Source organism: Zalophus californianus, chromosome 7 (genome assembly GCF_009762305.2).
Source record: "Zalophus californianus isolate mZalCal1 chromosome 7, mZalCal1.pri.v2, whole genome shotgun sequence".
Classification (NCBI taxonomy): domain Eukaryota; kingdom Metazoa; phylum Chordata; class Mammalia; order Carnivora; family Otariidae; genus Zalophus; species Zalophus californianus.
Genome location: NC_045601.1, coordinates 69,870,516 through 69,895,897, shown reverse-complemented (window position 1 = coordinate 69,895,897; position 25,382 = coordinate 69,870,516). Strand labels below are relative to the sequence as shown.

At 42.8% G+C, this 25,382-nt stretch overlaps 1 protein-coding gene across 4 annotated transcripts in view; it reads left to right on the top strand.

Annotated features, from left to right (window-relative positions):
* ANKRD6 (ankyrin repeat domain 6) overlaps positions 1-25,382 on the top strand; it is a 183,292-nt gene that overhangs the window by 40,450 nt on the left and 117,460 nt on the right. Inside the window, exon 1 of one of the 4 annotated variants that reach the window (XM_027601234.1) lies at positions 24,865-25,017. The exons of the other annotated variants lie outside the window; for them this stretch is intronic. The gene's annotated coding sequence lies outside the window, so the exon portion shown is untranslated. Of the gene's footprint in view, positions 1-24,864; positions 25,018-25,382 lie in introns of those variants that run through there. 4 annotated transcript variants of the gene reach the window in all.

Below are 25,382 nucleotides of genomic sequence, written 5' to 3'. Positions count from 1 at the left end.
GATCATGCTATGATGGGCCATGCATAGAGCATCCTAGGAGCCCAGAGCTGGGCCAGGGTGAGAGCAGACTTCCCCTCGAGAAGTACCACTTGAGCTGAGTTTTGAGGAACCAATAGGAGCCTATTTAACTATTTTATTGTTGAACATTAGGGTGTTCTTAATTTCCCACGTGTTTGGATTATTTTTTTAGGGTAGATTCCCAATAATGCATTCCTAAGATAAGGATGTGAAGCTTGAGACATCATTTTTAGGGCAGTGTAATATTCTACCAAATGGAGGTTTCCTGGTTTATTGAATCCTACTCTTTTACTGGTAGAAGTTTCTCTAATGTTCTATTTCCAATGTTTTGCTGTTATAAATAATCATGTAGTGTACATCTTTTTTGTGTGAAGCTTTTTCAGTAATTAGAATTATTTCCTTAGTGATAGAGTCCTAGAAATAGAATTACATTATCAAAAAGGTCAAATTGTTTTTCAGAAATGTTGATTTACTTTCCCATTATTAAGCAAGTGAAATCTATTACATCAGTTTGATTTATTATAGTCATATAATTTGGGGTCTGTGAAAATAGAGTTCAATGTTTCCCTTTTTTGAAGACTAAACCCTTACTAGGAACCAAAGTATATCACTTGGGTTGAAAGAACCCCACTTCCTTGGGTTCCTTTCTTCATCTGAAACAACCTGCTTGAAGGGCATTGTCCCAACACAGACTTGCCCGCACAACTTTGTGTGCTGGTTTCTAACCAGCGGATGTGTGCATTGGCCTCTGTTTATACTCTCTTAACTCCCCTTCCATCTCAAATGTAACTATCCCAGAAGATCAGCCTTCCAGTTAGCTGTTTCATTTCTCTCTTGAGCTCCTGTTACTATGACTCCTGTAATCTCCACTCTGCTGGACTCCAAATCCCACGTATGTTGGCAACATATCTACTGTAACAGGATAACAAAAAGAACCACAATCATGATGACATACTGGGAATATGGGAACCTGAAACAGTCAAGTCAAGAGTGATGGCATTCTGCCTCAAGGAGAGAAGAGTTTGCTAGCAAGTACTGCATTGTTTCCTTCATTTTAAAAAAGTGAGTGTGGGGGACACCTGGCTGGCTGGCTCAGTTGATAGAGTTTGCGACCCTTGATCCTAGGGTTGTAAGTTCGATCCCCATGTTGGGTGGAGAGATTACTTAAAAATAAAATCTTAAAAAAAAACCCAAAACCAAAGTGAGTATGAGTACCAGATAACAAGCATCAAGGAACGAAGACTACACCCTAATCAGTTTTGTATTTTATACGGTGGCCTGCCTTGTAAAATTAATTAATTGATGTGAAATCATAATGTAATTTTTAAAGTGCCCCACTAATTACTTTTTAAAAATTTTATTTTTGAAATCAGAAAAAAGCAAAGTTATGCATAGTTTAAATATTAGAGAAGTGTACAATTTGAAAAGTGTAAGTCTCCTCTATTTCTACCCCACAAAGATAAGCAAATATGGTCTGCAATTGAGGATATGTTTATACAGTTTTTTTCCCTAGCATTTAAAAAATATGGTGCTTAACTTCACTAACAATAAATAAAACACAGAGTGACCAAGAATCAGATTCCCTGCCCATCCCACCCCCCATCAAGTTCTCAAAGATAAAACAGGTCAGAAATGGGTGCTCCCATATGATGTTGGTGGGAGTATAAATTGGAACAATCTAGTTGGAGGGTAATTTGTCAGTAATTGCCAAAATGTTTTTTTTTAATTGCCAAAATTTTATATATTCATACCTTGCGCGTTTCCTCTGCTGACTTTAGACAAATAAGAAAGTCAGTAACTTTTAACAATGTTATTTAGTATTGCGGTGGTGGTGTTGGTGCTGGTATTGGTGGTGATGGCCGTGCTGGTGTCTTCTACTATATGAGGAGGCTGGATGAAGTCACATTCGAGTCAGCTTTGTACCCAGAACAATGCCAGAGGGCAGTTTGGGTCATAGCAATTCTCATGATTCTTTCTCAACATAGGCAGAAAGGTCAGCTTCCCAGGGGAGGAAGGACTTTGACCATTCCCTTCCTAAGTTGGAAACCCTCAGGGGCCCACACAGGTCCTGCAGACACATTCAGAAGGCACTCCCTAGGAACTCCCCTCCCATTTCTCTGCTTTTAAGTCTGAAACCGGCAGTGAGATTCTACGCTATGAAATATTCATAAAATTCAATTGACCGTAAAATATTTTCTAAATGTAAGTGCTGTAAGTGATCCAAATTATATTAGCAGCTTTTTGAGAAATGGAGAGAGAAAGGAAAAGGAATTTAAGGGAATGGGTTCCAGGGAGCCAACCTTGGCATTTTCAAACCATATAAATGGGTCATGGATCTGCATTGTGTCGTTTCAGAAATGACTAATGCATGGACTGTTTTTGATCATTATCAGAGTGGCCCATCCCAAAGTAAATCAGTCTTCCTATATTACACAGACTGTGTGCCCCTTTTCAAATCTGTATTTTTATTTCATAGTCATTTTGTTTCTAGCTCTAAAAATCCGGAGAATCTATACTCAAGGTGATCTTCTCACATCAGAAGCTAAGGAAGCCATGGTAGCCCAGCTGGCCTCCGGGCTAGAATGCAAAGGAGCCTTTGCCTGCACCTCTGGTGTAAGTCCCTGAACAGGGCCCTGCAGGAGACCTCCCTCCCCGCTGACTGATGGGGGACCAGAGATTTTCACTGTTAGAAAACTCTCCTGTGATGCAGAGGCTATCATTTCCATCCAACCATCAATCCTTTGTTCTGCTGTCTGCAGCCCCCAGAATAAATCTGCTCATTGTACCGTTCGTGTATGGAGGATGGCCATTTTCCGCCCCCTCCCTGTCCAAATCATTTCTTTCTCCTAGAATTTTTGCTCTCTTGTTTATCCAGTCATCTCTGTAGAATAAATAGTACACAGATCATCTATTCTCCTTCATCCTTCCCATATTCATAAGACTCCCTTTCTGATAATGAATCCTAAAATTAAGTTTGTTCATTTGTTTTTGGCATCCACATCACACCATTGTCTCATATTGACTTGTAAATAAACTAAAAGCCCAGAGCAGTTGCTTTCTGAGCTTAAATGAAAGATACAACATCTATTTCTCTGAAATCTTTTTTCCTTTTGGAGCTTTCTTTTCAACCCAGACTGCTTTTGGAATTCTGATTCTGTCATCTTATCTAAAGCATTCATCTCCCAGCGTGGTGGTCGTGTCGCGTCATTGGAAAAGCCTGCCTGCAGATTGCTGTTGTATTTACCTAGGCTCAGGGCTTGAAGAGGGTGACAAATCCCTCATAATAGTTTGCCAATGCCTGCTGGCAGCCAGCATTTTCAAGGCTCTGTGTCGAAGGGGTAAGCACAAAACCTAGGGCCTCGCTTCCCAAAGGAGCCCTGGCCACCGGAGTTGGAGGAACTTTGGTTTGACCATTGACATGTAAATGATCGGGCGAGGCAGATCCCCAGCAGACCCTCCCACCAGCCCTCCCACCACACAAAGCCCTGGCCTGGAAGGGCTGCAGGCTTTGCCTCCTTGAGGCCCCTGGGCGTCCTGGCTGTGGAGGTAAATCCCCAGATCAGCTGTGTTGTAAAAGTGTTCCATTTGGGGCAGTGATTATGGGCTGGAAAGTTCTCCCAGCCACATACATGCAGTGGGAGTGGTCTCGTTGGACCTCACTCTCTCCTGGAAGCAGACATAGGCCCTATAAAGGTTTTTGAAATGAAAAAGAATACTAAAAAGAAGCAATTACATCTGCCCATGTGTATGTGCATATATAAGAACTTTTTGAATTTTACCTGAAATTTCTATAGGATAATTTTATTTTTCTTACTGTGTTTTCTGGAGTCTAGCTCTCTCTCTCCTTCTCTGTCTCTAAACTTCTTCACTTGTCCTCCTCCCTCCCTTTCCTTGTAGGGATGGTAAATTGTGTAATTCATAAGGAAAATATTGCTATGTGCTTTATGAGTTAGAGAAACAAAGGAAAATTACACACGATTAGGAGAACCACCTGAATAAACCACTGCTAAAAAATGGGGATGTGCTGATTCCGCCCCCCTCGGAAACTTCAGTGGAAGAGTTTTTGTAGTGCTAGTGCCCTAAATGTAACAACGCGAATTATGAAATTTATGGTGTTCTTCCTTCCTTCCTTCCTTCGTTTTCTTTCTTTCTTTCTTTCTTTCTTTCTCTTTCTTTCTTTCTTTCTTTCTTTCTTTCTTTCTTTCTTTCTTTCTTTCTTTCTTTCTTTCTTTCTTTTTCTTTCTTTCTTCCTTCCTTCCTTCCTTCCTTCCTTCCTTCCTTCCTTCCTTCCTTCCTTCCTTCCCTTTCTTTCCTTTCTTTCCTCTTTCTTTCTTTCTTTCTTTCTTTCTTTCTTTCTTTCTTTCTTTCTTTCTTTCTTTCTTTTTCTTTCTTCCTTCCTTCCTTCCTTCCTTCCTTCCTTCCTTCCTTCCTTCCTTCCCTTTCTTTCCTTTCTTTCCTTTCTTTCCTTTCTTTCCTTTCTTTCCTTTCTTTCTTTCATAGGGATGCCTGGCTGGCTCAGTCGGTTTAGCCTCTGACTCTTGATTTTGGCTCAGGTCATGATCTCAGGGTCCAGAGATCAAGTCCTGGGGTGAGCTCTGTGTTCAGGGGGTCTGCTGCTTAAGATTTTCTCTCTTCCTCTCCCCCCTCAAAAAACATAAATCTTTAAAAAAATCTTGAAATAAAGGGTTTAATTTGGTAAAATATCCCACATAGGACTCACTTTCCTGACTTCTTGCAGAGATGGTGCTTTTAAAAAAATATTTTCTTAATAAAATGCAAATATTTCCAGATATACCCCTCTCCATCCCTTTACCCCTTCTCTCTTTCTGTCTCTGTCTCTCTCTCTCTCTGTCTGACTCATAGATACTCTTCTTTGTAGTATGACTTCATTCTGTACACGACGCATCCTGAAACCTTGATGGGTGGTTGTTAGTTCAGATACTTTCTTGCTTTTTTAAAGTAATTATAGTAATAGAATTATGCTTTTATATTAGAATACCCATAATGAATAAAAAAAACCTCATTCAATCAGTCTTAGATCCAAATATCCTATCATAAATATGAAGTCTATTTTTAAGCATCTCATGCTCCAGTGAGCATAGGGGAGTTTGGTACAATGGAAAGAACACAAAACTAAGTGCTGTAAGATACGGGATCAGTGTCTAGCTCCCTAAATGGCCCTGGGCAAATGACTAACTTCTCTGGACCTCAGGGATGGACTAAATCAATGTCTGTCAACCAGGGGTGGCCATGTCCCTTGAGGGGTGCTTGGAAATGTTGAGGGCGAACATTTTTGGTTGACACAGTGTATGGGGGCACTAATGGTTGAGAACCTCAGAAATTAGAAATGTTGAAATGCCACCCAGCCCAGTGGTGAATGGGCCTACTCCGAATGCCAGTGGCACCCCAACTGGGAAACACTGGACTGGATGTTCTCTAAGATTCTTTCAGCTTTATTTGTCTCAAGGCCATAAGCAGAGCATTGAAAAACAACTGAAATGATACTGAACCATTACATTTAGTGTCTATATCTCACATTTAGCATTAGATGCTGTGTTGTTGGAAGTGAAGTCAGACCCAGCGATGCTGGGGCAGGACACTCATGGCATGGCAGCTGGGATTCAGAGCTGTATCGCTGGGGTCAATTCCCTGCTCTAAGCACAGAGATACACTGATACTGTTCAAAAGCAGGTGCAGAGCCAGACCTGGGTTTTTTGATTGACTTTGGATTTTCCTTCATGTCCTTCTTTCCTCAGGGGGATGAAGTGCGTTTATTGTGGCCACAGGCCCAGCTTCTAGGCCCTGGACTTTTCCGCCTAGAGGAAAGCAGCTATCTCACCACACCACCCTGCTGCTGGGCGCTGTCTGTCTGTTGGGAAGGGGTCATTGCAGAGGCAGGTGCTGCCCTGAAAATCTGCCTGCCAGTTGTCAGAGGCCAGACCAGAGGTCTTGATGAGGCAGAAAGGGATTTGGTTGGAATAAAGACTCCTGAAGAGTCTGAATTCTTAGATTGTTTGGTGTGATTAAATTACTTTTTTATTTGACAGTGAAGTGCTATTAATTCAAAGTCCCACATAACATAGTCTCTTAGGATTGCCTTTTTTTGTAAAAAGCAATAGGGAGATGAGTTATAAATCTTCACCAGAAATTTGCTATGATGTTGGATATATATCCAACTCTTCACTAACTAAATTGTAAGGTTACCTGGAACATATTTTTTAGTTGATATGTTGCTTGTAGTTACACAAATAATTTATTTAACTAAAACATTCAAATATATATATATTTGAATATATATTATATACTATATGTATATACTACATAATAGTATCCTGTACGATATAGTAATTATATATATATAGTATTCAGTATATATGTCCTGCCAGTCTTAAAAATTTTACAAAAATGAGGTTCCAGTATATGATGTTTTATAACCTGCTTTGTTCATGTCACACTATCTCATAAACATGTTTCTGTAACGTAGATATTACATAATTTTACATTACTTCTGGGGATCCATTGAGAGAATGGTCAAAGAGCACAGACCTTAGAGTCAGACTCTGGTTTCATATCTCAGCTCTGCCTCTTATTAAGATGGTCAGTTCACTTCTTTGTGCCTTGGTTTACTCTTCCATAAAATGGGGAGAATAATAATACCCACTACACTGGAGTGTTTTGAGAATTGAATGGGATACTAGATGTTGAGTGCATAGAATAGAATCTTGCATAAAGTAAGCACTCAATATCTGTGAGATACTATCAGCATCATTGTATGACTATACCATTTCTGCTAACCAATCCCCTGGTATTAGACATTTTTGCATCTAAATCTGTTTTGACATCCAGAGTTATTACTTTCATATCAGTTCTTAAAAGTGGAATTTCTAGGCCAAAGAGCAAACAGTTTGTGTCTTTGGATACATATTGCTGAATTGCCTTCCAGGAAAATTGTCTCAGTATTCACTCCTACGAACTTTTCTTAGCTGAATTTAAAAAACTCAGGCTGGTTTCCTTCTAATATCCTTCATGTTCTGAAACCCCCACCCCTTCCAATAACTGCGAATATAAACTAATTTGATATTGCTCTGGGGCAAGCATAATTACAGAAATGAGTTAGCCACAAGACAAAGTCAATAAAACATTCCATAGTCAAATAAAAAAACAAGGTAGATCACCTGCCACTTGATGTTTTCTGTGCTACAATTTCTTCATTGATCAAGAATTATGTGTGAGAGGGCTCCTGGGTGGCTCAGTTGGTTGAGCGACTGCCTTTGGCTCAGGTCATGATCCTGGAGTCCCGGGATCGAGTCCCTCATCGGGCTCCCTGCTCAGCAGTGAGTCTGCTTCTCCCTCGGACCCTCCCCCCTCTCATGCTCTCTCTAGCTCATTCTCTCTCTCTCTAATAAATAAATAAAATCTTTAAAAAAAAAAAAGAATTATGTGTGAGAGGATGTGAGTGTGTAACCCGTAAGTGTGGTCTTTATGCTGTCTTTCCCCAACCCAATTTAACTTCTAGATGTACTGGAAGGAAAAAAAAACCTTCTTTCAGGAACATAATAGGAAATATACATGAAACTAACTATATAATTTATAAAACACTTCAGTCCCTTCATTCTGTGGTATGTAAACATTACTTACTTCACTGTACAATTTTTACTTTTACCGTGAAGAAGTTGTTGCAAGTTGGTGTATATAAAGATGGGATCCATAGTGTACCCTGTGCTACTTGACTTTGTAGTGAGTGCTGTAGCCCAGATTCCTTGTCAGCATGCCTCTGCTACCAATTGCTGGGTGATGACTCAGTTTCCCACACATCATCTCTGTTTGGATGACTGAGACCCCCCTCACCCACCCTGTACAGCATGTCATGGCCCCAGCCTGGCCTTCCTGTGTATTTAGTGCAGTGTTGTTGGATGAAACCTGCTTCTGTTTTGTTCTCAGTAATCTACCCACTTGCCTTTGATTATAAACATGAATACAGACATGAACATTTAAACCACATGACCTAACATAACTATGAGGGAGACAGATGATTCCAAAGATGTTCAGTTTAGATTCTCATTAAGAATGCAAAATTTTCATTGAGAATTCTCAGATTTCTGAAAATACATCTTAGGACCCCAGAACTATGTGTGGGAAATGCTGACTCAGTTTGCAGATACTTTTGATAATTATTGGCATTCTAAAAAGAAACATCAGTTATATTTTTATTATTTTTTGGATTGGATAGTTGATTCATTTTTGTTCAAGAATGGTGGCCTTCAAACTTTGGATTGTGACCCCCTGTAAGAAATGCATTTTATTTTTTTAATTAAATTTTTTTTTTAGAGATTTTATTTATTTATTTGACAGAGGGAGACACAGCGAGAGAAGGAACACAAGCAGGGGGAGTGGGAGAGGGAGAAGCAGGCTTCCCGCGGAGCAGGGAGCCCAATGCGGGGCTCGATCCCAGGACCCTGGGATCATGATCTGAGCTGAAGGCAGACGCTTAACGACTGAGCCACCCAGGTGCCCTGCATTTTATTTTTTTAAAGATTTTATTTATTTGAGAGAGAGAGAGAAACAGAGAGGGAAGAGGATCAGAGGGAGAAGCAGGCTCCCCGCTGAGCTGGGAGCCTGATGTGGGACTTCATTCCAGGACTCTGGGATCATGACTTGAGCCCAAGGCAGTCGCTTAACCAACTGAGCCCCCCAGGCGCCCAAGAAATGCATTTTAAATAGTAACCTAGTATGTAAGCGTACAAATATAAATACACCACACGTGAAAAATTTGTTTCCCAAAATCTATGGAAATTTTGATATTTTCTGTTCTATTTCATTTTTTAACATGTTGCTTGTGACCCACTGACTTATTTTCATGACCCACAAATGGGCTATGACCCGGACTTTGGAAATTGTGTTTCGGAGGTAACTTGTTGTTGAGTGTGAGCTGACTGGTAACCTTGGTGGGTTCTCACAGCCCTTACATGGTGGGAGCACAGTGCCTTCCTCTTGGTGCTGGGGTATCAGCTTGGGAAGCTGATACCCCATGGGGCCTGGCAGAAGGGGAAGGTCGAGCGCCTTGTGTTGGCTGTCTGGGCACTTCAACAGCCTTGCATCTGAGAACTTTCATCCTTCCCTGGATTGGGTGCTGCAGCTGACAGCTCTGCCTGAGAGGGAAGGTTTAAACAAAGACAATAATTCAATTTGAGTGTCCCTGCATCATGTCTTTGTCTCTGCTCTTGACAAAACAGAAGGAAGTTGTTCGTTACTAAGGATGTCAGCTGCCCACGGATTGATATATCTGTAGCCAGGGCTGGCTCACTTTCAAGGACGGAGAGAGGTGGCTCCCCAGTCGGTGTATTCGGAAGGGGTCCAGAAAAGATTTTCCTTAAAATGCCTCCTTGGGGGCACCTGGGTGGCTCAGTCGCTGGGTGTCTGCCTTCAGCTCAGGTCATGATCCCAAGATCCTGGGATCGAGCCCTGCATCGGGCTCCCTGCTCTGCGGGAAGCCTGCTTCTCCCTCTCCCACTCCTCCTGCTTGTGTTCCCTCTCTTGCTGTGTCTCTGTCTGTCAAATAAATAAATAAAATCTTAAAAAAAAAAAGAGTGCCTCCTGACCCCTGGGTGCCTAAAATTTTTTTTTTTTAAAGATTTTATTTATTTATTTGAGAGAGAATGAGAGATAGAGAGCACGAGAGGGAAGAGGGTCAGAGGGAGAAGCAGACTCCCTGCTGAGCAGGGAGCCCGATGTGGGACTCGATGTGGGACTCGATCCCGGGACTCCAGGATCATGACCTGAGCCGAAGGCAGTCGCTTAACCAACTGAGCCAGCCAGGCGCCCTAAAATTTTATAACTAAGAGTTTGTTCTTTTAAATTTTTATAAGCTTTTTGGTCTCCCAGAATTCCAGATCAATATAAAAATGTCCTTAGGAAAGAGAATGCCTTAAGATTATATCAGATAACATTTGATAGAGATTTGAAAAGTTCTGAGAGCCAGGGCTGGGGGTGGAGGAGAGGGTATGGGGAGCTTAGAGGTCTGTCTACAGGAACAGAGAAGGCTGCAGGCCCGTGGAAGTGTTTGTCTCTAACGGTGACTTGAAAGTTATTTGAAGTTGTGGTGCTCTTTAAATGTTTTTACGAGAATGTTGTGAAGACCTGGTGGCTTGGGGTGGACTTGAGTCAGGCTTAGGGTTGAGGGCACTGATGCCCACCAAATGTGGCCAGAACTCTTACAACCACTTGCTACTTGGGGATTTTGTGGCCAGTATTGTCCAGTGGTTTGTGTTTTGTTAACACATTTATTCCCTGTAGATGACATGACTGAAGTATGCTACCCACGGTTCACAGCTTTTTTTCCCCAGTGTCTTCTCAGCACCTTGCGCTTACTTAGGCATTTTCCCTTAATCTTAGTTTTCTGATTGCTCAGATCACCACCATTCAATTGCACACCCGTTTGTTTTTCCAGTTGTTGGTTATCATAGAATTTAGAGCCCAAAAAGACCTGAGTGATGGTCTGGGTCAGTGTTTTTTCAAGCTGTTGTTATCTACCCATTACTGGGTCATTAAATCGGCTTCATGGTTGTTACTGATAGAGGGTGTTGGTGGTGGAATGGGGGAGAACCCCATAAATATTTATCTTCCCTACCAAGCATTGTGTGTCACAGATGTGCAGCACCTCCTGATGAGTAGCCATGTGCACAACAATACATTTCATGTGGTACAGATTTAGTCGTTTTTCTTTGACGAATACCAGTTGTCAGTTAAGCATCTATTGTTTATAAGTACTGTAATGAGGGGCAGGGATAGAGGTGAGTAAGCCGTGGGCCCTGCCCCAGAGATGCTCAGGTGATAGTGGGGGAGACAGGCACAGAGGTTATTGGGATAGCATTGTGGTTGCACTGACGAAGATATGTAGTTACCTCCTCCTTACCCTGGTGAGGTTCCACTCTGGAGAAGCCATCTGCTGGCTGATTCCTCTGGACCCAGCACAGCTGAGGAGAAGCTGCAGGGTGTGTCTGTAAGAGGACAGAAAACCATCCTCTGGGGTCAGACCAGGGAGGGCTTCCAGGTGACAGGTGATAGCTCAGCTTGGCTTGTGTAGTGGGTTGAAAATTTAATCTATGCCCTCATCCCTGGAACCTGGGAATGTTCCCTTATTTGGAAAATGGTTTATACAGATGTGATGAAGTGAAAGATTCTGAGATGAGATCATCCTGGATTATCTGGGCGAGCCCTAAATCCAATGGCAGGCGTACTTTTAAGCGGGAGGCAGGGGGAGATCTGACCAAGACAGAAGAGGAGGCCATGTGACCATGGTGGCAGAGATTGGGGTGATGTGGCCACAAGTCAAGGAATGCTAACTGGTGCAGCCACAAGAAGCTGGCAGAGACAAGGAGCAATTCTCCCCAGGAGCTTCTAGAGGGAGTGCAGGCCGGCCCACACCTTGATTTTGGACTTGTGGCTTCCAGAACTGTGAGAAAATAAACTTCTGTTGTGTTAGGCCATCAGGTTCGTGGTAACAACTTGTTTTTAAAGGTGATAAACTATCATGTGATAGTTCATTGTACTGCCTGTAGGTAACGGCTGTTAATACCAGGTGACAAGGCAAAAAGTACAGGATGAGGTGGCTACACTCCATAGGATATGTGGAGAGTGTAAAGGTTCCCTGATTATTGCCCCATGGAGAGAGCCAGATAGACCCCCTGGAGGGTTACTTTAGTCACTCGCCATGTCTTGTTCTTGAACTTGCAGTTCTCACTGCATTTGCCTAAAAAGATATATTTTAATGCCATCTTAAAAATATTTACTTATTTTTTCGTACGCTGTACACCCAACGTGGGGCTCGAACTCATGACCCTGAGGTAAGCGTTGTATGTTCTACCCACTGAGCCAGCCAGGTGCCCCTATTTTCTTTTCAAGATTTATTTATTTTTTTGAGAGAGAGAGAGAGAGCACGTGCATGCATGCGTGCACACATATGCATGTGCACATGCTTGACGGGGGTGCGGCAGAGAGGGAGAGAGAGAGAGAATCCCAAGCAGGCTCCACACCCAGGACCCCACGATCCTGAGATCATGACCTGAGCCAAAACCAAGAGTTGTTTAACCGGCTGAGCTACCCAGGTGCCCCTATTTTCATGGCATTTTGTTTCCTTGAAATTATCAATTAATGTATAATCATTCTTGTGACGTGTAGTGAACATCTTTAAACCCAATGAAGAAAATCATGTTTCTCAACACAAAACTTGCCTATTCTTTCAGAGATTCAGGAGTTCAGATTCTAGAATAGATTCTCCCCACATTATGCTCTCTCTTGGAGAAGAACTGGACCGTTTGATACCTTAATATTTTCTTTAATGGGATAGAATTTAGTAGTGAGTACATTTTGGGACCAAATTAAATTTTACTTCTTTGGGTTGAGAAATAGCAGCTAAAGGTCTTGTGTCTCCTCAGCTGTCTTTGTGACCTGCACAGTATCTTCTTATATCTTGGTTCTCCTCCATGCCCCCAGTTTCACATATACTCATGTTTTATGGTTTTTAATTATTAGTTTTTATTATAAAGATAATTTGAGCTTATTATAGAAATTTCGAATGGTAGGTTTGAATATATTGCTCCTTAGTACTGAGCTGGCCGCAAAACCACTTCTCACTTTGCTATGGTCTGAATGTTTGTCCCCCCAAAATTCATATGTTGAAAGCTAATCCCCAGTGTGATGGTCTTTGGAGGCTGGGTTTGGGAGGTTATTGTCTCATGAGGGTGGAGCCCTCCTGAAGGGGATAAATGCCCTAATGAAAGTGGTCCCAGAGAGCTCCCTTCTTCCTTCCACCATGTAAGGACACAGTGGAAAGGTACTGACTTTGAAACAGAAAGCGAGTTCTCACCTGGCACTGAATTGGCCGGCACCTTGATCCTGGACTTGCCAGCCTCCAGAACAGGGAGAAATGAATTCCTGTTGTTGATAAGCCACCCCATCTGTGGTATTTTCTTAGAGCAGCTTGAATAGACTGAGACATACTTCTGTTCCTGTATGAGTTTTCTGTGGTTGTTGTAACAAATGAACACAAACAGGGTGGCATGAAACAACAGAAATTTATTCTCTCACAGTTCTGGAAGCCGGAAGTCCAACATCAAGCTGTTGGCAGGGCAAGCTCCCTCTAGGGGCTCTAGGGGAGATTCTGTTCCTTGACCCTTCCAGCTGCTGTTGGCCACAAATATTCCTTGGCTTGAGGCCACATCACTACAGTCTTTGCTTCGGTCTCACATTACTGTTTCTTCTTCTGTGTGTCTCTGTGTGTCTGTGTCCCCAAACTCTCTCTGCCTTTCTCTTATAAGGATACATGTGATTGCATATAGGGCCCAATAAGGCAATGTTCACTCTTTTGCTGTTTAAGTTAATACTCAGAGGTTCTGGGCATTAGGATGTAATGTAACTTTTGGGGGACCACCATTTAACCCACTAACCATTGTTAAAGTTATTCTGACACATGTTAAAATGGTAAAGAAGACTTTATTCAGGATTGTTGTGATAGGTGTCCGAATTGTTGTGATGGTTGTCAAGACTGTTGCAGTGTGGGGGAGAGGTAGGGCTCAGTCCTGAATATAGCAAGAATAACTGGGGATTCATAGTACAGGAGCAGGATGGAGGGTATGGGATTCTTGCTGAAGGCGGGCCGGGGTGATCGGGTATTACCTAAAAGATGGTGTAGCATGAGGAACTTGATCACATAAAAGGGCGATCCAAAATTAAGGGTGGGAGGATTCTCTCTACCCTGACTTACCAGGATTCTTGGTAAAGCTGAGCTATGCACACCTGGCAAGAATCGTGGTCAAGGTGAGTTGGGTCGAGGAGAGAGTCTTTGTCACAATCCTTTAAACAGTGTTTTCCAGACTCAGAGAAAAGAAAACCCAGAAAGACTGGGTTTTCCTTCCAAACCCAGATTATCAGCAACCAAGCTTGTGCTGGTGGGGAAATTTCTGCAGCCTAGTGCAGCTGCTGCCTAATTGGAGAAGTGGCTCCACGCAGGATTCTCTGGTCTCCTGCAGTCACTGCCTCCAGCCTCTGCAGACCTGCCCTAGCAATGTGGACATGCCGCCTTCACTAAGAGGGTCAGTTTACAGGGCAGTCTGCTCCCCAGCCCCCCAGTTATAAAGCAGCACCTGCCTGTCTGGAAACTATTGTTTGCTTTCAAACTACAGGAAAAATAAAACATCCATGAGGGCTGATGTTAGGAAACTCACTGCAACATCACAGAGAATGTTAGATAAATCATAATGTGGGAAGAGGAAATAGATTGTTGGTTTTGGGCCTAGACTGGGAACATTTGGTGACTGATAAGCCCCGTGGCCATTCTAAGGACCTGATTAGCATGAACTCTGTGGTTTTAGGAGTGGGGGCAGAGCTGGTCCAATTTCAAGACTGGGCTTCTGTAGGAGGAGGGTGTGGGGGGACCCTCTTCTATAGCAGGGGAGGAAGGGTCCTCCTTCAAATCCCAAGGTGACCTAATCCCTCGGGCGTGTTGCTGGACTCACCTCTGAGCAGGTAGATGCTGGCCTGTATCGTGCCTTGGGCTCTGACAGGTAGTAAATAAATGAAATCCACTCTGTTCTGCAAGTAGCTCCCACTGGCGCTTCAGGGAATGGGAGGCCCCGCTTTCATAGTGTTTTCTGGTACTTTTGTATAAGCTCATTTTTCTACTCCAGGATGAGACGGTGGTGCTTCTTACTTGTCAAACTGAAACTCTTTCATAGAGCTTAGCGCCATTCAGTACTCTAATTCTATTACCTTTAACTCACATTTATTGAACAGCAGTCCTATGCTGCATGCTATTTAGGACACTTTCTTTATCTCATTTACACCTTGAGTTATCAGTATTATCTCCTTTTTTTTAAAAAAAGATTTTATTTATTTGACAGAAAGAGATACAGTGCGAGAGGGAACACAAGCAGGGGGAGTGGGAGAGGGAGAAGCAGGTCTCCCACCGAGCAGGGAGCCCGATGTGGGGCTCCATCCCAGGACCCTGGGATCATGATCTGAGCCGAAGGCAGATGCTGACGACTGAACCAGGCGCCGTATTATCTCCCATTTTTTAAAGTGAGGAAACTGAGGTCAAACCTGACTTGCCCAGGTCCTCCCATCTGGTGAGTGTGGGTCAGGATGGGACTCTGGGGCTGCTGGCTCTATACCAGTGTGTGTGCTCGGGTGCAGCTCCAGTAAAGAAGGGAAAGAACCCTGGAGCTAACTGATGGCCACCTTTAGGTCTTTAGGACATCTTACTGATAAACCTGTTGAAAAATTAGAAGTTTGGAATTGTACTTCTCTGGGTCTCAGGAACAAGCATGTTGCTTGCTTTTTTTTTTAAGTACTTAGGATTTTCATTTGGAAAGACAGTATTTGAATGGATAACAGAACAAAATTCTGTGTATGAAGGGCTATGGGGCATCTGGGGTACATAGAAGGTGAGATTCTGTTGGAGTGATTAAGGCTGTCAGGGGGCAGAATAAATCACCAGCCACGATCCTGTTTATGACAAACCTGAAGGACATTAACTGAAGTCCATGTGTAAACCCAGAAATGTGGGAAGTATGAAGCATGGCGCCATCCCAGACCAGGAAATCTGCCTCCTTCCCACTTTACCTTTCAGGTATGTGCCCTGGGAAAGTTTAAAATTTAAATCCTACTGTCTGGGGCACCTGGGTGGCTCAGTCGTTTAAGTGTCTGCCTTTGGCTCAGGTCATGATCCCAGGGTGCTGGGATAGAGCCCTGTATGGGGCTCCCTGCTCAGCGGAGAGTTTGCTTCTCCCAATCCCTCTGCTGCTGCCCTCGTTTGTGCTCACCCTCTCTCTCTCTGTCAAATAAATAAATAAAGTAAAAATCCTACTGAATCCTACTGTCTGTCTTTCAAGTGACAATGAACAAACTTTTATTAAGTGTCAGAATTTGGGAAACTTAAGAGGTTTTAATAAGAGGTTTGTTACAACATCTAAGTGTAAAATCTATCAGTTATTGTTTGATAGACAATATTGATAAAAAAAATTAAAGTTGTTTTACTTCTTACTTTGCAACAGACAAAACTTCTTCCCCAGACATAATGCCTCCTGCTCTGGATGGCTTTGTAGCTCCCTTTATCCTGTTTTAGTGTAAATTCTAACTTGTCAGAGATGCTTCTTTTTACAGAAGAAAATGAGGTTTCTTGTTTTCATTTTGCACATTTTCCTTTTTTTAATTGAAGTATAATTGGTGTGCACTACTCTTAGTTTCAGGTGTACATCATAGTGATTTGATATTTTTATATATTACAAAATGATCCCCATGGAAAGTCTAGTTACCATCTGTCACCATACAAAGTTATTACAATATTATTGATTATATTTGAAGGTTCAAATTAATTTTCCTTACAAGGTAGATTTAATGTGAGGTGATTTTGAATGGATTAGATTCTCCTGAAAGTTTAAACAAATAAAATTAGAAAAAAATTACTTTGTTGCTTAGTGCAACCTGATGATTTAGGATATTTAAAATTGAATTAGGGGCCCCCTGGCTGGCTCAGTCGGTGAAGCATGCGACTCTTGATCTCAGGGTTGTAAAATTTGAGCCCTGTGCTGGGGTTAGAGATTACTTAAAAATCTTAAAAAAAAAAAAAAAAAGTTGAATTAGAAACTTTAAACTACATTTATTTTTTTGTTGTTGTTTATTTGGCATACTTTGTTTTTCTCTTTTATTTCATAACTTTTGTAAACAAAGGGATCTAATTACCTCATCTTGGCTTGTGGAGTTCCTGACTCCTGCTGGGTTCTTGCTCCGCTCGAAGCATTTGCACTGCTTCAGCTCGATCAAGCATAGACCTATTTGCTGTTTTTCTTTTTCTCTTTCCCGTTTTCAGATTTGTAGAAACATTACAAAAAATGGTATATATGATGAAACACTGCTTTCCTATGATGCTAGTTCAGAACCTTTGGAATCCTTGGAAAGTGTCCTTTTATCAAAATTGTCTGTTTTTTTATTTTTATTTTTATTTTTTTAAAGATTTTATTTATTTATTTGAGAGAGAGAGAATGAGAGATAGAGAGCACGAGAGAGAAGACAGTCAGAGGGAGAAGCAGACTCCCCACTGAGCAGGGAGCCTGATGTGGGACTCGATCCTGGGACTCCAGGATCATGACCTGAGCTGAAGGCAGTCGCCCAACCAACTGAGCCACCCAGGCGCCCTTCATTTTTATTTTTAACACTCCTGCAAGTCTTGTTTTCCCAAGTGTAGTACTAACAGGAGCAAGGTGCATTTCTCTCTCTCTCTCTCTCTTTCTCTGTGAGGATGTGTGTATTCAGATGGGAGGAGGGGCAGAAGCAGAAGGAGAATGAGCATCTTAAGCAGGCTCCACCCTCAATGTGGAACAGATCTCAGGATGCTGAGATCTTGATCTGAGCTGAAATCAAGAGTTGGCCACTTAACCCATTGTGCCACCCTGGCGCCCCTCCCCAGAGCTATTTTAAAAAAATAGCTTTATTGAGGTATAGTTTACATACCATAAAATTTATCCATTATAAGCGTGCAGTTCACTGATTTTTTAAAAGCAAATTTATACAGTTGTGCAACCATCACCCCAAGCAGTTTTAGAACATTTTCATCACTCCTAAAAGTTTGCTTGTGCCCATTTGCAGTCAGTCCCCACTCCCACTCCTAGCTCCAGGCAACCGTTGGTCATCTTTCTGCCTCTGCAAATATGCCTTTTCTGAACATTTCATATAAATAGAATCATACAGTATATAAGCTTCTTGTGTTCCATTCAGCATGTTTTTGAGGTTCATCCATGAAGTATATATCAGTATTAATTCCAGAGCTATTAAGAAAACACCTTTCTATTGTGGCAAATTTCAAAATTTGAGAGACTAGTATAAATCACCCACATGTACCTCACTCCCAGATTCAATAATTACAAACTCATGATCAGTCTTGTTTCATCTACTGCCCCCTCTGCTTTTCTCTCCCTACTCCCTTATTTTGGGATTATTTTGAAGCCAATCCCAGATGCAATATCACTTTGTTTGTAAATAGTTTTGTATATGCATTTGTATTTATCTTCTGCTTTACTATAGCTAAGGAGCTAAATATTTTTTAGAAAATGTGGGTACTTAGGTTAAGGGGGAAGATAAGAGGGCTAAATACTAAAATAACTAAGATATAACACTCCTGCTATGTTGAAGGTACCACATGTGGCAATCTAGGATACAATGATATATACATCTTGTATGTCTACTAGGTCTACTAGACAGCCCGTATTGTGTGGGGCAGTCCCACAGCACAAATGTTGCTGTCCAAAATGCCAGAAGTGCACAGTAAGAAACACTGACGTAGTCTACTTCCCTGATTTGGTCCTAGACAGGGAGCAAGCCACCCATGGTTCTGGAGACCCTGCTACACCGTAACAATACTGAATTCAGACATCACTCTGTGTTGATAATAGATTTCCCTTCTGTTTTTTTTTCTTTTACCTTGTGTATATTTTGCTTTTATGCTAAGAATCAAGTTTTGTTTTAAGAAGAGAGATGCATTATGGAGAAGGATAGGACATCTTCTGTTGAAACCTGTTATAGGGGAGATAAAAGCAGATAATTTCAAATGTGCTAGTCTGAAATTGTGATTTAGGTGAGAATACTATGGTCATTGTTTCTGTTGATTTGGGAGCCCAGTTGGCTGCAGATTAGATGGATTCTTATTTGAATTAAAATCGGCAAAGAGAAATAAACTTCCGCTTAGCTTTGCAGACCACTTGTTGATGTTTTCAGAATTATTGAATATAAAACGTAAGCCAGCGTCTTGGTGGAATATGAGCACTGTTGAACCAAGATGCCTGTGGCGGACTGCCGAGGTGGGCTCTCTCCAGACCTCTTCTCAGCTGCCTCCTTCCTTCTTGCCTTCCTCCTGCTGCAGACACTGGAAACCTGAGTGTTCAGTTGTCCTAACTATGCTGGTCAGGGTGGCCATGTGATGCAGTTTGGCCAGTGTAGTAAAGCTCAAGTCTGCTGAGGAGGGCTTCCCTTCATGAATAAAAAGACATACCTAAGCTGGAAAAAGTCTTTTGCTGTTTTGCCTTCTTCCTGCCTGGAACCGGAATGTGCCATCTGGAGGGAGAGCAGCCACTTTGAAATCATGAGCTGACATGAGGATAAAAGCCATCACACGAGGGCGCCTGGGTGGCTCAGTTGGTTAAGCGACTGCCTTCGGCTCAGGTCATGATCCTGGAGTCCCGGGATCGAGTCCCGCATCGGGCTCCCTGCTCAGCGGGGAGTCTGCTTCTCCCTCTGACCACCCCCCCTCTCATGCTCTCTATCTCTCATTCTCTCTCTCTCAAATAAATAAAATCTTAAAAAAAAAAAAAAGCCATCACACGAAGGATGGCAAAGCACAGAAATAAAAGGAGTCTGGGTTCTCGGGGGTGTTACTGAACCTTTGCTCACTGTACCCTGCCTTCCTCAGGGCTTCTTCATATGGGAGAAAAGTAAGCCCTATCTAGTGAAGCCTGCTTAGTCTGTTTTTTGTTGTTGTTGTTGTTTGCAGCTGAATGCCTTCTTCTTTGTCGATAATTGTGTGTTTAGCTTTTTCCCACCTCAGAGCACTTTCACACCTAATGCTGTTCTGGTCTAATCATGGACTTGGGAAATTTTAAGCATGGGAACTCCTAGAAAATATCTAGTGCCGTGGTTGTCAACCAGGGGGTGGAGGTCGCGGTCTGCAAGGTGCTACTGTTATTTAGCAGCTAGAGGCCAGGGGGGCTGACAGCCCGTATTGTGTGGGGCAGTCCCACAGCACAAATGTTGCTGTTCAAAATGACAGAAGTGCACGGTAAGAAACACTGACGTAGTCTACTTCCCTGATTTGGTCCTAGACAGGGAGCAAGCCACCCATGGTTCTGGAGACCCTGCTGCACTAGTTTGGACAATCTAGAGAGAAGACCCAAAGTCCCTTTCCCATTCCTCTCCTCAGTTTAGCCTGGCTTCCCTTCCCCCTCTGTTTGGGCACCCTCCTTGATCCCTCAAGCCTGCAGCTTCAGGGTTGTGTTCCGAGTGGAAGACAGATGTACTGCAAACTAGGGAGTAAAGAGGAAAAGTGCTCATCGAAATCCCTAAAGCCTTGACAAAACTACACTTCTGAAAGGTCTCTGAGGCATCTGGGCTTAGCATTTTTGTTCACTGTCTCCAGATATTCCATCCCCTCCCAGTTTTATGAGGTCTGGGCTTGGAGTGACATTGATGACCATGATGGTGAGAGAGGTTGTAGGTCACCTTTTTTGCCCCCAGTGGCTTAGTCTTGCTCCAGCTGATGGCCTTGATGCTGGCAGAGGCAACTGGCAGAGGCTCTAGTCACCTAGACAGCTTTTGGTTCCTTGAGGAGCAGCCCAGGGCTGAGATCTAGAGCCTCTAGCCTGGCAACCCAAGAGATGGTCAGGTGCCACTCTCTGTCTTTGTTCCTCTTACCCAGAGGTGAAATTCAAGGAAAAGAGGCCAGAGGCTGCTTGCCCTGCAGTATCCAGGATAGAAATGCTACCCTGAAGTTCCCACACCAAAAAGTGGAAGTGAGATATACCATGGCTAGAAAAATACATCAAGCAGCTGAGTTTTCACTAGGCAGTCTAATATTAACAGTATCATAGGATTAAAAAAAAAAAAAGCCCAACAAAAATGCATTGAAAGTGGATAGTAATAACTAGAATTGGGAAAAAGTCCTGGTGTGGCTTCTTCAGTAAGCCACTGAATTTCTGAGAGTTCTCACAGATAATAGGGGTAATAGCATAACAACTATCTCCTAGCTCCTGAGTGGAGATTAAAGGGGATGTGGGATGGGAAAGCACTTTGGAATTGGTAAATGGCTATATCAGAGTTAATTACTGTTCTCTTGAGAGCAAGGATGCTTTTAGTGGCTTTGGGCATTAATAATAGTCAAAGGTTGTGTAGCAGGATGGTGGGTCACAGTTTAAGTTTGTGTTGGTTCTTGTAGTATTTTGATTTATTAGGACCGACTGAATTTATTTCAGGCCAAGGCAGTGGGTTAAGGAAGCAATAAAGATAATAAGGGTGCACTTAGCAAAGTCAGAAGAGGATTGTACCCGGCTGAGTCATACTTCTTTCCAGCACAGAAAAGCACAGCCTTCACTGTGTCTGAAGGACACTTTGCTGGGAATGTGCATCAAAATGGGGCTTGCAGTTGAGGCCATTTCTTAGGAGTAACTTTTTTTGCATTATATTTGCACAACACACCGTCAGAATGCTTCTTACTGAGGTTGACTTCCCTTTACATGGTACATAAATCCTACCCCCAAAATCAAGACTTAGACTTAATCTAATTGTTTTCTCTTCTGGAAGCACTGGGCTTGTTTCTAAGTATTTCCAGTGTTTTGCCCTTTAAGGAGCACATGCTTATAAAAACAGACAAATATTTTCAGCAAAAAGTCTCATGTGTCTCCCCTCCACAGCTTAAGTTCAAATCAATGGTGCTCAATCTACATTTGCATTCAAAAGGGAAATGCCTTCTTGGCAAATACAGCACACCACACCATCAGTCTTGGGTTACTTGGAACTCCTTAAGCTTACTTAAAACATTCCTTAGTAACACATTCCTTTGAAGAGCTCGACTTGACTCCCTGCCTGGAGAGTGCTCAGCTTATTCAGGGCATATAGTTTCTGTTACTAACCAGCAAGGCACCTCTCTGGAAGGAAACAAAACATAAGGAAATGCCTGTCAACTATATATCCTGCAGTATCTTTGCATTAAAGAAACATACTTATTTCAGTGATTGGGGAGGGGCTTTCTGGGTGGTATCCATTTGGAGATGCTTGAAAATAATCTGTTTCTCACACTGGAGTGAATGGGCATCTGTTTTCATTCCTTTCTCATTGAGAAGACATTGTGCTAATGATGTACTCTATGTTGGCTAATTGAATTTAAATTAAAAAATAATAATTAAAAAAAGAAAAGACATTGTGGTGCTAGGTTTTTAATATGAGAAAGTTATCTTCAAAAAACAAGTGAAGCAGTGACTTGAGTGGTGCAGGTAACATTGTGCTCCATCCCACCACTGACCCACAGAATTTCTCTTCTTTTAACTGGTCTAATTTCTCAGTCGCTCACCTCCATTGGTTTCCCGCTGGCAGCTGCGCACACAGCACAGTGCCCTAGCCCCTGCATTCTTGTTGACGTTAAATTATACTTGCCCTAAAACTTCCTTTTATTCCACTTCTCTTACTGGTTATTGGAAGTTCGTAATTCTTGGGGCACCTGGGTGGCTCAGTCGGTTAAGCATCTGCCTTCGGCTCAGGTCATGATCTCAGGGTCCTGGGATCGAGTCCCACGTTGGGCTCCCTGCTCAGGAGGGAGTCTGCTTCTCCCTCTCTGTCCCCCTCTACCCCTCCCCTCACTCCTGCTCTCTCTCTCTCAAATAAATAAATAAAATCTTGAAAAAAAAATAAAGTTTGTAATTCTTCTGAGGTCTGCCACATTTCTTCACAGTGACAGTGGTGATCATTATGGTAATTCTCAGATCTGGGATTTATACTGCCTATTTTTTAAAATGGCATGGGGCGCCTGGGTGGCTCAGTCGGTTAAGCAGCTGCCTTCGGCTCGGGTCACGATCCCAGGGTCCTGGGTTCGAGCTCCGCGTCGGGCTCCCTGCTCAGTGGAGAGTCTGCTTCTCCCTCTCCCTCTGCCTGCCTCTCTGCCTACTTGTGCTCTCTCTCTATCTCTCTCAAATAAATAAATAAAATCTTAAAAAAATAAAATGGCTTTTGGTTTCATATATATATGTTATCTTATAATATATAATAACATGTTATTTTAAGTAACATTACCATAATTAACATAACCCTAATAAAAGTAACCTAACTGTAATTATCTCATGCAGAATAACCATTTCAACATCTCAATAGAGATAGGAAAAGAAATCGATCTAGATCCCTTTCTAACCAGGCTTACAGCCTAGTCTAATTTATTTTTTAGAACAGTCTGGGCTGATGAATAAATATTTTTTAAAAAGTCAACTTTTAAGGTATATGCAGACTTGATCCTGTCTTCCTTACCTGACAGGACCCTTTTTGAGCTTTTGGCTGTTGTTGAGAAAACACAGAGATTAAATCCCATTATGATAATAGCTACGGAAATGTGGGACTTACAGCGTGGCAGGTACTAGTCTAAGTCTGTTATTTATATTAATTCACTTAATTAAAAGAAACACAGAGTTCTCAACATAGAGTATAACAAGAAAGACTGGTGATCTCTACCTAATAGTCCACCTCCTCAAAGACGTTTTTCAGTCACCAAAGGGAGGGGTGCGGTGAGGTGATTCTAACAGGTGTTCAGCCATCCTTTGCTGCTGGGCTACTGTGCTCCTATTTCTATGTAAGCCTGTGCTGTAACCCAGCCATCGCTCCCTCCCCAGCCTCCTCCTAGTGCTGCAGAGCCCGTCCACCCTCTCTTCCATCCCACAGGCGGCAGAACGCTTGGCTTGGACCCAGTGTTTTTGCCTGAATATAATTTGTAGAAGCCACCTTGCCAAGGTTAGTGATTGGGTTAAAAGTACAGAGCCCATGGGGCTGTGCCCATCTTTTTGCGTTCGACTAGCCGGTGGATCTGATGCTTTTTGACTGCTGTGGCTCTCAAGGAAGCATTGGAAGAAGGACAAGGAAAATCCTCTGAAAGTGGGCTCCCACTGCTTCTCTGCCCAGTTAGGAAGCAGTGTTGATTGGGCCCAATGCATTGAAGGTGAGCTGGGTAGAGAAGAGGACAGTAAACCGTCAGAGTCACATCAGTTCAAAACTTATGCCTGCTGCATCTCTGCCAGCCCCGAGGTGTGGATGCCCTGGATAGAGTGCAGCATCTGAGTCAGAACCTGGGTTTGGCCTCTAGCACGGCTTCTTAGTACCTGTGCACACATGGGCAAGCTCCCTACCCCGTAGATTCTTCATCCATTCATTAAATTCAACAAGTATTTATTAAGTGCCTACTATGTGGCTGATACAGCCTTGAACAAAACAATTCCTACCCTCATGGAGCTAGAAAAGGGTAAAAAAACAGTAAACCAAATAAATATATAGGTAGTGATAAATGCTAAGACTGCAGTTTTAAATAAGGTGGTCAGAGAAGGCATCACTGATAAGGTATCATTTGTGCAAACACCTGTGGGGGCTCAAGGAGAGGTCATTTAGATGTCTAGGTAAAGAACAGTTTACGTAGAGAGACAGCAGTGCAAAGGCCCTGAGGCAGTAGTATACCTTGTGTGTTGGAAGAGTAGCAAGGAGGCCAGAGTGGTTGGAATAGAGTGAGCCCTGGGGACTAGTAGGAGGTGTGATCAGAGAGGAAAGAGGGAGCAGATCCCAGATGACTTTATAGACCATTCTGCAGACCTGAGCTTCTGTTCTGGTTAATGTGAGAAGCCATGTTTGGGGAAAGGAGGTTTGAGTAGAAAAGGGACATGATCCAACTTAAGGATTAACAGGACCACCTTGGCAGTTATGATGAGGACTCGTCGGTAGTGGGAGGGGAAGGGCAGGAGCGGAAAGACCAGGCAGGAGGCTGTGCAATGACCAGGTGAGACAGGATGGAGGCTCGGACCAAGATGGAGCGGTGGAGCGAGCAGAGGGGATGGAGTGCTGGGCCTCTTTAATGCTATCCACCTGGTTGCGTGGCTGTAAGGTTACATAAGATGCATAGAGAGTGCTGGCTGCTACTGTTGCTACCGAGGGACTTGTTGTCTTGTAGGGCATCCTGACACACAGACAGGAAACAGGTCTGGGATTTGTCTCCCAGTCAGCAGTAACAGCGTTGGGAGTGGAATTCAGAATTGCCGGCTTTGAACCAAAAGCGTGCTTCCTGCCTTTCCCGTGAACTGGAAATCTAAACCACTGTGAAACCACAGCCTGGAAGTGCTCAGTTAAATGGCCCACACGGAGAAGAGCTGCTGCCGGCACACCTTATTTTAGCCTCATCGTATGCAGTGTGAGCTTTGACTCCAGAGCAGCAAGCCGGTTTCCGTAAGTCATGTGTGTCCTCAGGCAGGGTTTGTGGCCGGTTGGTTAATCAATTCATTAATTAATTTAAATCAACTTGAATCAGTTTCATGCACTGGTTAATTGAATACAAATTAAATTGTCTTTAAATTTGGCCTTATGGTTTGGGTTTTCGTGTGCCTCTTCTACTCTTCCATTTGTCCCTTGGGTGCAGAGTTGGGCTGACCCTAAACCCTGGCACTGTGCTAGTTCTCTGTTTCCTTACCAGCTCTCTGTATTTCTGCTTCCTCCAGGGGCTTGTGTAGGTCCAGCATCTGCACCCATCCTGAAGTAGTCAGAGCTTGGGGTGTTAGAAAGGAAACATAGGATAGCTGCAGGTGCATTTTGTA